Genomic DNA, 14,120 nt, shown 5'->3' with positions numbered 1-14,120 from the left:
CCGAAACTTGTCCCGATGCCCGAAACAGGACTTCCCATATATAAATCTTTACCTCCGGACCATTCCGGAACTCCTCGTGACGTCCGGGATCTCATTCGGGACTCCGAACAACATTCGGGTTACTGCATATACATATCCCTATAACCCTAGCGTAACTGAACCTTAAGTGTGTAGACCCTACGGGTTCGGGAGACATGCAGACATGACCGAGACTCTCTCAGTCAATAACCATCAGCGGGATCTGGATACCCATGATGGCTCCCACATGCTCCTCGATGTTGTCATCGGATGAACCACTATGTCGAGGATTCGATCAAACCCTGTATGCAATTCCCTTTGTCAATCGGTACATTACTTGCCCGAGACTCGATCGTCGGTATCCCAATACCTTGTTCAGTCTCGTTACCGGCAAGTCATTTTACTCGTACCGTAATGCATGATCCCGTGTCCAACACCTTGGTCACATTGAGCTCAATATGATGATGCATTACCGAGTGGGCCCAGAGATACCTCTCCGTCATACGGAGTGACAAATCCCAGTCTCGATCCGTGTCAACCCAACAGCTACTTTCGGAGATACCTGTAATGCACCTTTATAGTCACCCAGTTACGTTGTGACGTTTGGTATACCCAAGGCACTCTTACGGTATCCGGGAGTTACACGATCTCATGGTCGAAGGAAGAGATACTTGACACTTGCAAAGCTCTAGCAAAACGAACTACACGATCTTTTATGCTATGCTTAGGATTGGGTCTTGTCCATCACATCATTCTCCTAATGATGTGATCCCGTTATCAACGACATCCAATGTCCATAGTCAGGAAACCATGACTATCTGTTGATCACAACGAGCTGGTCAACTAGAGGCTTACCAGGGACATCGTGTGGTCTAAGTATTCACACGTGTATTACGGTTTCCGGATAATACAGTTATAGCATGAATACAAGACAATTATCATGAACAATGAAATATAATAATACTTTTATTATTGCCTCTAGGGCATATTTCCAACAGCTAGGTCTATGCGTAGTTCTCTATTGCACGAGTAGAACACAATTTTGTTGTGGGCGTAGATCTTGTCAACTTGCTTGCCGCTACTAGTATTTTCTTGCTTCAGCGGTATTGCAGGATGAAGCGGCCCGGACCGACCTTACACGTACGCTTACGTGAGACAGGTTCCACCGACTAACATGCACTAGTTGCATAAGGTGGCTAGCGGGTGTCTGTCTCTCCTACTTTAGTTGGAGCGGATTCGATGAAAAGGGTCCTTATGAAGGGTAAATAGAAGTTGACAAAATCACGTTGTGGTCATTCGCAGGTAAGAAAACGTTCTTGCTAGAACCCAATTGCAGCCACGTAAAAGATGCAACAACAATTAGAGGACGTCTAACTTGTTTTTGCAGCAATTGTCATGTGATGTGATATGGCCAGAAGTTGTGATGAATGATGAATGATATATTGTGATGTATGAGATCATGTTCTTGTAATAGGAATCACGACTTGCATGTCGATGAGTATGACAACCGGCAGGAGCCATAGGAGTTGTCTTTATTTTTTGTATGACCTGCATGTCATTGAAGAACGCCATGTAAATTACTTTACTTTATTGCTAAATGCGTTAGCCATAGAAGTAGAAGTAGTCGTTGGCGTGACAACTTCATGAAGACACAATGATGGAGATCATGATGATGGTGATCATGGTGTCATGCCGGTGACGAAGATGATGATGGAGCCCCGAAGATGGAGATCGAAGGAGCTATATGATATTGGCCATATCATGTCACTACTATATAATTGCATGTGATGTTTATTATGTTTTATGCATCTTGTTTACTTAGAACAGCGGTAGTAAATAAGATGATCCCTTATAATAATTTCAAGAAAGTGTTCCCCCTAACTGTGCACCGTTGCTAAAGTTCGTCGTTTCGAAGCACCACGTGATGATCGGGTGTGATAGATCCTTACGTTCACATACAACGGGTGTAAGACAGATTTACACATGCAGAACACTTAGGGTTAACTTGACGAGCCTAGCATGTACAGACATGGCCTCGGAACACAAGAGACCGAAAGGTCGAACATGAGTCGTATGGAAGATACGATCAACATGGAGATGTTCACCGATGATGACTAGTCCGTCTCATGTGATGATCGGACACGGCCTAGTCGACTCAGATCGTGTAACACTTAGATGACTAGAGGGATGTCAAATCTGGGTGGGAGTTCATTCAATAATTTGATTAGATGAACTTAATTATCATGAACTTAGTCTAAAACTTTTGCAAAAATATGTCTTGTAGATCAAATGGCCAACGCTCATGTCAACATGAACTTCAATGCGTTCCTAGAGAAAACCAAGCTGAAAGATGATGGCATCAACTATTCGGACTGGGTCCGGAACCTGAGGATCATCCTCATAGCAGCCAAGAAAGCATATGTCCTAGATGAACCGCTAGGTGAAGCACCCATCCCAGAGAACCAAGACGTTATGAACGTTTGGCAGTCATGTGCTGATGATTACTCCCTCGTTCAGTGCGGCATGCTTTACAGCTTAGAACCGGGGCTCCAAAAGCATTTTGAGAAACACGGAGCATATGAGATGTTCGAGGAGCTGAAAATGGTTTTTCAAGCTCATGCCTGGGTCGAGAGATATGAAGTCTCCAACAAGTTCTATAGTTGTAAGATGGAGGAAAACAGTTATGTCAGTGAGCACATACTCAAAATGTCTGGGTTGCACAACCGCCTGTCCCAGCTGGAGATCAACCTCCCGGATGAGGCGGTCATTGACAGAATCCTTCAGTCGCTCCCACCGAGCTACAAGAGCTTTGTGTTGAACTACAATATGCAGGGGATGGTGAAGACCATTCCTGAAGTATTTTCAATGCTGAAGTCAGCAGAGGTTGAAATCAAGAAAGAACATCAAGTGTTGATGGTCAATAAGACCACTAAGTTCAAGAAGGGCAAGGGTAAGAAGAACTTCAAGAAGGACGGCAAAGATGTTGCTGTGCCCGGTAAGCCAGTTGCCGGGAAGAAGTCAAAGAATGGACCCAAGCCTGAGACTGAGTGCTTTTATTGCAAGGGGAAGGGTCACTGGAAGCGGAACTGCCCCAAATACTTAGCGGACAAGAAGGCCGGCAACACTAAAGGTATATTTGATATACATGTAATTGATGTGTACCTTACCAGTACTCGTAGTAACTCCTGGGTATTTGATACCGGTGCCGTTGCTCATATTTGTAACTCACAGCAGGAGCTGCGGAATAAGCGGAGACTGGCGAAGGACGAGGTGACGATGCGCGTCGGGAATGGTTCCAAGGTCGATGTGATCGCCGTCGGCACGCTACCTCTACATTTACCCACGGGATTAGTTATGAACCTCAATAATTGTTATTTAGTGCCAAGTTTGAGCATGAACATTGTATCTGGATCTCGTTTAATACGAGATGGCTACTCATTTAAATCCGAGAATAATGGTTGTTCTATTTATATGAGAGATATGTTTTATGGTCATGCCCCGATGGTCAATGGTTTATTCTTAATGAATCTCGAACGTAATGTTACACATATTCATAGCGTGAATACCAAAAGATATAAAGTTGATAACGATAGTCCCACATACTTGTGGCACTGCCGCCTTGGTCACATTGGTGTGAAGCGCATGAAGAAGCTCCATGCTGATGGACTTTTAGAGTCTCTCGATTATGAATCATTTGACACATGCGAACCATGCCTCATGGGCAAAATGACCAAGACTCCGTTCTCCGAAACAATGGAGCGAGCAACCAACTTATTGGAAATCATACATACCGATGTGTGCGGTCCAATGAGCATTGAGGCTCGCGAAGGATATTGTTATGTTCTCACTCTCACTGATGACTTGAGTAGATATGGGTATGTCTACTTGATGAAACACAAGTCTGAGACCTTTGAAAAGTTCAAGAAATTTCAGAATGAGGTAGAGAATCAACGTGACTGAAAGATAAAGTTCCTACGATCAGATTGTGGAGGAGAATACTTAAGTCACGAATTTGGTACACACTTAAGGAAATGTGGAATCGTTTCACAACTCACGCCGCCTGGAACACCTCAGCGTAATGGTGTGTCCGAACGTCGTAATCGCACTCTATTGGATATGGTGCGGTCTATGATGTCTCTTACCGATTTAGCGCTATCATTTTGGGGATACGCTCTAGAGACAGCTACATTCACTTTAAATAGGGCACCGTCTAAATCCGTTGAGACGACATCGTATGAATTATGGTTTGGGAAGAAACCTAAGCTGTCGTTTCTAAAAGTTTGGGGATGCGATGCTTATGTCAAGAAATTACAACCTGAAAAGCTCGAACCCAAGTCGGAAAAATGCGTCTTCATAGGATACCCTAAGGAAACCATTGGGTATCCCTTCTACTTAAGATCCGAGGGCAAGACCTTTGTTGCCAAGAACGGATCCTTTCTGGAAAAAGAGTTTCTCTCGAAAGAAGTAAGTGGGAGGAAAGTAGAACTCGATGAAGTACTACCTCTTGAACCGGAAAGTAGTACAGCTCAGGAAAATGTTCCTGTGGTGCCTACACCAACTGGAGAGGAAATTAATGATGATGATCAAGGTACTTCGGATCAAGTTGCTACGGAACCTCGTAGGTCCACAAGGACATGTTCCACACCAGAGTGGTATGGCAACCCTGTCCTGGAAATCATGTTGTTAGACAACGGTGAATCTTCAAACTATGAAGAAGCGATGGCAGGCCCAGATTCCAACAAATGGCTTGAAGCCATGCAATCCGAGATAGAATCCATGTATGAAAACAAAGTATGGACTTTGACTGACTTGCCCGATGATCGGCGAGCGATAGAAAACAAATGGATCTTTAAGAAGAAGACAAACGCGGATGGTAATATTACTGTCTATAAAGCTCGACTTGTCGCTAAGGGTTATCGACAAGTTCAAGGGGTTGACTACGATGAGACATTCTCTCCCATAGCGAAGCTGAAGTCCGTCCGAATCATGTTAGCAATTGCCGCATACTATGATTATGAGATATGGCAGATGGACGTCAAAACGGCATTCCTTAACGGGCATCTTAAGGAAGAACTGTATATGATGCAGCCCGAGGGTTTTGTCGATCCTCAGAATGCTAACAAAGTATGCAAGCTCAGCGATCCATTTATGGGCTGGTGCAAGTATCTCGGAGTTGGAACATTCGCTTTGATGAGAAGATCAAAGCGTTTGGGTTTATGCAGACTTATGGAGAAGCCTGCGTTTACAAGAAAGTGAGTGGGAGCTCTGTAGCATTTCTCATATTATATGTAGATGACATACTTTTGATGGGAAATGATATAGAACTTTTGGACAGCATTAAGGCCTACTTGAATAAGTGTTTTTCAATGAAGGACCTTGGAGAAGCTGCTTACATATTAGGCATCAAGATCTATAGGGATCGATCGAGATGCCTCATAGGTCTTTCACAAAGCACATACCTTGATAAGATTTTGAAGAAGTTCAAAATGGATCAGTCCAAGAAAGGGTTCTTGCCTGTACTGCAAGGTGTGAGATTGAGCTCGGCTCAATGCCCGACCACGGCAAAAGATAAAGAAGAGATGAGTGTCATCCCCTATGCTTCAGCCATAGGATCTATTATGTATGCCATGCTGTGTACCAGACCTGATGTAAACCTTGCCGTAAGTTTGGTAGGAAGGTACCAAAGTAATCCCGACAAGGAACACTGGACATCGGTCAAGAATATCCTAAAGTACCTGAAAAGGACAAAGGACATATTTCTCGTTTATGGAGGTGACGAAGAGCTCGCCGTAAAGGGTTACGTCGATGCTAGCTTCGATACAGATCTGGATGACTCTAAGTCACAAACCGGATACGTGTATATGTTGAATGGTGGAGCAGTAAGCTGGTGCAGCTGCAAGCAGACCGTCGTGGCGGGATCTACATGTGAAGCGGAGTACATGGCAGCCTCGGAGGCAGCGCATGAAGCAATTTGGGTGAAGGAGTTCATCACCGACCTAGGAGTCATACCCAATGCATCGGGGCCGATCAAACTCTTTTGTGACAACACTGGAGCTATTGCCCTTGCCAAGGAGCCCAGGTTTCACAAGAAGACCAGGCACATCAAGCGTCGCTTCAACTCCATCCGTGAAAATGTTCAAGATGGAGACATAGATATTTGCAAAGTACATACGGATCTGAATGTCGCAGATCCGTTGACTAAACCTCTCTCGCGAGCAAAACATGATCAACACCAGAACTCTATGGGTGTTCGATTCATCACAATGAAACTAGATTATTGACTCTAGTGCAAGTGGGAGACTGTTGGAAATATGCCCTAGAGGCAATAATAAAAGGATTATTATTATATTTCCTTGTTCATGATAATTGTCTTTATTCATGCTATAATTGTATTATCCGGAAACTGTAATACACGTGTGAATACATAGACCATAATATGTCCCTAGTAAGCCTCTAGTTGACTAGCTCGTTGATCAACAGATAGTCATGGTTTCCTGACTATGGACATTAGATGTCGTTGATAACGGGATCACATCATTAGGAGAATGATGTGATGGACAAGACCCAATCCTAAGCATAGCACAAGATCGTGTAGTTCGTTTTGCTAGAGCTTTTCCAATGTCAAGTATCTTTTCCTTAGACCATGAGGTCGTGTAACTCCCGGATACCGTAGGAGTGCTTTGGGTGTACCAAATGTCACAACGTAACTGGATGACTATAAAGGTGCACTACAGGTATCTCCGAAAGTGTCTGTTGGGTTGACACGGATCGAGACTGGGATTTGTCACTCCGTATTACGGAGAGGTATCACTGGGCCCACTCGGTAATGCATCATCATAATGAGCTCAAAGTGACCAAGTGTCTGGTCACGGGATCATGCATTACGGTACGAGTAAAGTGACTTGCCGGTAACGAGACTGAACGAGGTATTGGGATACCGACGATCGAGTCTCGGGCAAGTAACATACCGTCTGACAAAGGGAATAGTATACGGGGTTGCTTGAATCCTCGACATCGTGGTTCATCCGATGAGATCATCGAGGAGTATGTGGGAGCCAACATGGGTATCCAGATCCCGCTGTTGGTTATTGACCGGAGAGCCGTCTCGGTCATGTCTACATGTCTCCCAAACCCGTAGGGTCTACACACTTAAGGTTCGGTGACGCTAGGGTTGTATGAATATGAGTATGCAGCAAACTGAATGTTGTTCGGAGTCCCGGATGAGATCCCGGACATCACGAGGAGTTTCGGAATGGTCCGAAGGTAAAGAATTATATATAGGAAGTGCTATTTCGTCCATCAGGAAAGTTTCGGGGTCACCCGGTATTGTACCGGGACCACCAGAAGGATCCCGGGGGTCCATCGGGTGGGGCCACCTATCCCGGAGGGCCCCGTGGGCTGAAGTGGGAGGGGAACCAGCCCCTAGTGGGCTGGTGTGCCCCCCCTTGGCCCCCCCTACGCCTATGGTTGGAAACCCTAGGTGGGGGTGGGGGCGCACCACTTGCCTTGGGGGGCACTCAACCCCCCCTGGCCGCCGCCCCCTTGGGAGATTGCATCTCCCAGGGCCGACGCCCCCCCTGGGGGCCTATATAAAGGAGGGCAGGGGGAGGGCAGGGGGACCCTGTGTCTTGGCGCCTCCCTCCCCTGCTACACCTCGCCCTCCTGCCGCAGCAGCTTGGCGAAGCCCTGCCGGAGTTCTGCTGCATCCACCACCACGCCGTCGTGCTGCTAGATCTTCATCAACCTCTCCTTCCCCCTTGCTGGATCAAGACGGAGGAGACGTCACGCTGACCGTACGTGTGTTGAACGCGGAGGTGCCGTCTGTTCGGCGCTAGGATCTCCGGTGATAGGATCACGACGAGAACGACTACTTCAACCCCGTTCTTTTGAACACTTCCACTCGCGATCTACAAAGTGGTATGTAGATGCATCTCTCCTTTCACTCATTGCTTAGATGAACTCATAGATGGATCTTGGTGAAACCGTAGGAAAATTTTTATTTTCTACAACGTTCCCCAACAGAGAGAACCTTCTCGAAGATTTTTATTGCCCCATGGACAAGGTTTATTGGTCGAAAGTCGCCCACGTCTATGGCTCCCTCTTTCTTGGGTAGAAGAGATACTAGTGATCTATTGATTGCCACCATTTCTCTCATATCCTCCCGATGCATGCAATCCATAGCTCTCATGAACTCCACTTTAATGATATCCCAGCATGTGGCATAGAACCTCCCTGTAAAGCCGTCCGGCCCCGGCGCCTTGTCCATAGGCATTGCCTTAATCACCCTTTCTACTTCCTCTACTGTGAACGACTCCTCCAGATGTGCCATATCTCGTTGTGGCAGGTTGAGCCCATCCAAGTTAATCGTATGTTGTCGCTGCTCACAGGACCCAAAAGCTCTGCCGTAGAAAGCATCAACTGCCGATGCCACTTCCTCCTGACCCGAATAGATCTGCCCATTGTACCGGACTGCTCGCAACACATTCTTCCGCTGTCTATGACTAGCCTGCTGATGAAACAACCTTGTGTTGCCATCTCCCTCGCACAGCTGCAGCAGACGAGAACGCTGCCTTGCAATCGACCGCTCCAGCGAGCACAGCCCCAAAAGCTTGTGCTTTAACTCTTTTCTCAGTTCTCTCTCCGCATGAGACAAATCCCGTGACTCCATAGAAACATCCAATCTTGATATGACCTCCAAAGAAATTGCAATCTGCAACTTCACGTTCCCCACCCATCGGCCACTCCACTTTTGCAGAGCTTTCGCCGTCGCCCTGAGCTTGCAATGCAGTGTCAGGTAGTCATTCGATGCCGGGGGTGTAGAATCCCACGCTACTTGCACCGTCTCCATGAAACCCGGTGCCTTTACCCAGAAAGCTTCGAAGCGGAAACGTTTGTGCGTTTTTACTTCCACATTCATGTCCAACATCAGAGGACAATGATCCAAAATCGCGGTGCCCAGCGCCGACAAGAAGCACGTCGGAAACGCCTCATCCCACTCATTTGTTACGAAGACATGATCAATCTTCTCCAAGGTAGCACTCTGCCTCTCGTTCGACCACGTATAGCGACGACCATTCAAATACATCTCCTTCAACTCGAGTCTATTCAGTTTAGCTCGAAACCTGCCCAGCATCCTCCGGTTGATCAGATCATTACTTTTATCTTCCTGCCTCACAATGAGATTGAAATCTCCAGCAACTAGCCACGGTCCCGCGTGTAGCTCCCTAAATATCCATAAGCTCTTGCAGAAACTCCACTTTATCTCTGTCCTCTTGAGGCCCGTAGACGCATGTTAACCACCACTCTGTTGCTCCAGGGGCCTTCACTATCGCCGTAAGCGAGTTAGCCTGGTAATGTGGGTTGGAGATCCTGACTATCAGCTCGTCCCAAGCCACTAAGATTCCACCATGCGTACCTACCGCAGGTACATAGAAAAAGTTGGTGAATTTATTGCCCAGACAACGTTGTACAACCGATGCCGAAATCTCTTGCATCTTGGTCTCCTGCAGGCAAACAATGTCCGGGTTTGCTTCCAACACTACGTGCCGCACCGCATCTCTACGCGCCGGTGTGTTGAGCCCACACACATTCCACATAATAACTCTTAGGTGTTGCGCATTCATCCTCCTATCCTACCTCTTCCACCAACCGCCACCCCTAGACCCTGGTTGCGACCTCCTGGGGTGTGCCCAGCAGCGGAGTCGGAGGTGACTCCCACCCGAAGAGTGCCAACACTGCTGCGATATGGGCCTCCGAGAGTGGCCGGTTGAACAGCTCAACATACATCCGTAGAGCCTCCTCCGAGATGACCTCCCCCTCATGCGCCAAGCATAACTTCCGGATGAGAACCTGCTGCTGCTTGCTGGCCCCATGCTTAGCGATCCTCTCGCTTCTCCTGGGCGTAACTTCCAGCATCCTCTTCTTCCTGGGTCTGCGGGTCTGAACCCCATGTGTGCGCGTCTCTGGCCGTGCCAGGATTGGCTCAATAGATCTTCGCATGCCGTCACATAGCTGCTGCACATCCACAAGTTCGGGTTCTGTTGGCCTCGGCGTGCATGGGGTAACACTCGCCGTTGCATGCTCGTCGCACCCGGACAGACTAACTTGGAACATGTCCCAGTCCTCCACTTGTCCCATAAACTGGCCCTGGCCGGCCTCACGTAAAGGTGGCTCAGGGGTCGTACATCCCTGCATGCATGACAACGCTAAATCCCATCCAACCACGTGTCCACCCACGCCTGGCTGCGCAAGTCCGTCCAAGCGGGCATGAGAATCATCAGATTCTGCTGTCCCCGTCCGTGAACAGGAGTCTCCACCCAACGAGCTCAGGGTCATCATCTTCGTCCACCACCGGCTCAGCCAACTTGACAATCCGGATGTTGTACCACAACGCCGCCGTCCTCGCCGCCCGCGGGAAGGACCTGCCCCGCCGCCGACGAGGCTCCTCCATGAACAGCCGCCTCTGCGCCGGGATGCACTCCGGCCGGTCCGTCCGCAACCACACTTTGTAGCTCGACATGTCATACCTCTTCGTCGTGCTGTCCACCACACCCACGACGAGCCCCAGGCCCTGGAGCACCGCATTTGCCGTTCTCCTCGTCCACGCGTGCGCCGACACCCCCACCAGAGCCACCGGCACTAGGAACGACAATGCCGCTCCGGTCTCTTGCGCCTGCCGCAGCCAAGGGCGCAGTGACAGAGATAATCCAGCCGCCGTCGCCGGTGACAAACCACCCTGCCGCACCATCCTGTCGCGCGTGCACTTGTCCTTGCAAAGCACCAAGAAGTCCTCTGGGAAGAACGCCCGGATCGACATGTCCACCGGCCCGAGACGAAACTCAGCGTGCAAGGCCGCCGCCACCGTCGCCAAATCGACCGCCGGCCTGGTACCGGTAATCGTAACCACCACTGCCTTTGAAAGCTCCTCCTCCATATGCCAGAGATCTTCTGCCTCCTCCATGTAGCAACAACGCACCTCCTCCACGACCGGCTGCTGCACAGCTACAGCCAGCCGTGGCACATCCACCGGGTCAAATGGCACCGAGAACCCTGATGTCCCACTCAAGCATGAGGACTAAAAGCTAGTCATTTCTCTCAAGTAAACTTGGTAAAATAGTCAGTCCTCTCAACTGGTTTTGCCATTAATCATCAAAGCCCAATAGGAATACCCAAGAGATGCACTTTCAATGTTTTTTTGGTGCAGTGCATTGGATATGCAGTGCAAATCCACCCGCTCATCACGCTTATAGCCTTATAGGTCAAGTCAACTAGATGGAACTTGTTGCCGCTCAAGTTCTTGCCTTATACTCATTTCTCAAGTTTGGTACAGTTTGATTGTTTTGACACTGTAGACATGACATACCGGTTATTTGATATGACGATGATCATGTTGGGGTACTGTTGATGTTGCAGTAAACTTCTCTTGCAAGTATATTATTGTGGTAAACATTGGACAATTTGTTACTTGCGAACTTCATGGTATTGTTTAGATTTCTTACATGCATACAAGGTGTGCGCTGAAGTGCGTGTATCTCGCTTAGTCCTGGCCATGGGAAGCCCGGCCCGGCCGGCCCGACGCTGCCCCCGGGCCGGGCTCGGGCCTAGTTTTTGAGCCCGAAGGCCGGGCCGGGCCGGGCCCGGGCCCATCATTTTTGACATTTTTTGAAGGCCGGGCTGGGCCGGCCCGAAGCCCGACAGGCTTTTACGTGCTCGGGCCGGGCTTGGACCCAGAAACACAGGCCCGATGGCCGGGCCGGACCGGGCCCGGGCCTGAGTTTTTTGAGTCGGGCTTGGCTAGGCTCGGCCCGAAGCCCGGCCCGGCCCGAGGTTTGGCCAAGTATATTCTCGCTCTTTTGGCCGCTTCCGGTGCCATCTACGCTCACGTAAACATGATGTCCAAACTTTGTTGGAAGTTATGAACACTTTTGGGGGTCACTACTACACTTTTCGAGTGTCCCAACTTTGCGCTAATAAAGACAATGAAAGAGTATTCAGAGTTTTGCCATCTAGGTTTGCCATTGTTCGTGGTCCTGCTTGTTTTTGGGACAAGCGGACCTTAAAAGACATCATGACATGCTGTGTTATCCTTCACAATATGATTCTCGAAGATGAGAGAGGCATGAACTTGAAGTTCTTTTACGACAACGTGGGTAGCCGTGTCAAACCATCTAGAGACCCTAACCACATTAGAGCTTTTCTTCAGACATACAGAGAGATTGAAAATGCAAACACCCACTTTCAGCTTCAGGAATATCTCATTGAGCACCATTGGCAAAGGGCTAGACAGTAACAAAACTCATTTTTTATTCATTCTTATTCAATTCATGTGTATTTGTATTGGGGACAAGTTTATATTGTATTATTTAGTTTGTGCCGGTGATTTGAATAATTATTTGTAATGATTGTTGTATTGTGCTGGTATTGATATTTTTTCTGAATAATTATTTTGTATTTTTGTGGTGTGGTATTGCTATTTAGGGGCCGGTGGCAGCGGCACAAGAGCAGACCCTGCAAAGCCAACCCGTCAAAATGTATATTCCGTGAATATCCTTTTATACGGATCCGTTTTGCGGAGTCTGCCTCTGCGGCCGCCCGTGCTGGCCCGCACAGACGTTTTTCCACGAACTGCAAACGCGTTTTATGGGTCGGCGTTATGCGGGGTGAGCTAGAGATGCTCTTATACTTGCTCTAGGAGTCCAAAGCGGGATGCCTTGAAAGCAATGCATGGTACGGACAAACTTGGCAGCTTTACCTCAATGCAGTAATGGCACACCTATTTGTTCATATTGTTTTCTCCACATCGTCTTGTCTACTGACCAATGAAGAAAAAAGAAAATTAACCGAGGTGACATGAGTCATTTCCTTACTGGTCTGTGCCCATGTTGGGACTATAATTTTGTTAGTTTAGCCAATGCCTTTCTGTGCATCATCCTCTAAGGACAGATCCTGCAGTATGTGTTCATTTTGTAAGTTTAGTTAATGCCTTGTCAACATTCAGTTCAGGAGGGTGTTTGTGGGTGATCGATGGGAAGCATGGCTTCACTTAGTCCGTAGACTGATGAAGGTTCAGTTAACTCCTTAGCCCGATCAGTTATGTTGGAAGCTTACTAGATCTGGGGAGTTCACAGTTAAATCGATGTATATCAACATCATTAATTCTACTGTGATTCCTAGTTCCAAAGAGGTTTGGAAAATTAAGGTCCCTTTGAAGATTAAAGTGTTTATGTGGTTTGTGCATAAACAAGTAATTTTAATAAAGGACAATTTAGTTAAGCGCAACTGGACAGGTTCTACTAGGTGTAGTTTCTGTGATCGGGATGAGACTATTAAGCATCTCTTTTTTGACCGTCCGTTGGCACGAGGGCTGTGGCGCTCTGTGCAAATTGCCTTTAATATTACTCCTTCGACTTCGTCAACACGTTATTCGGGGCATGGCTTGCTGGGATAGAGTCCGAAACAGCTAGACACATTCGTGTAGGAGTATGTGCGTTGTTATGGGCAGTTTGGAATTGCAGAAATGATTGGGCTTTTAACAGAACAACAACTATTCATTTTTTGCAGGTTTTATTCCGGGCTACTGCACTGATCCGTATGTGGTCCTTACTCACTCCGACGGAGGCCAGGGAGCATTTGGTTACTGGATCTGTCCGGTGGGAGATGGTAGCGCGGGATATCTTCAACCGGTTTGAATGACGGTCATGTAATAGGATAGGCAATTAGTTTACCTATCTTTTATTTTGTCTGCCGGTTGTGGCTTTTGGGCTTTTTGTTTTGGCGTTGAGGCTCTGTGTGAGCTAGCCGTTGCTTTTGTTTGCAGACTTTAAGACCTTGTTGAACCTTATTTACTCTTTATTAAATATGGCCGTATGCATTGTTCTGATGCAGAGGCCGGGGAGTCCCCCCTTTTAAAAAAAAATTATGATCACAGAGATGTTGGGTGAAAGCTTGAACCAGACATAGCAGCTAAGTATCCTGGCGGTGGACTAGAGGGGAGCATGAATCGCATTGAACTTGTACAAAACACTGGTGCTTGGGCCATTTCTTTCAGTATTAGCTGAGAGCCGACAATATTACCTCTTAAATTGTCTCAAAAGAAAAACGTC

This window comes from Triticum aestivum, chromosome 1B (assembly GCF_018294505.1).
Source record: "Triticum aestivum cultivar Chinese Spring chromosome 1B, IWGSC CS RefSeq v2.1, whole genome shotgun sequence".
NCBI lineage: Eukaryota > Viridiplantae > Streptophyta > Magnoliopsida > Poales > Poaceae > Triticum > Triticum aestivum.
This window is presented reverse-complemented; position numbering follows the sequence as displayed.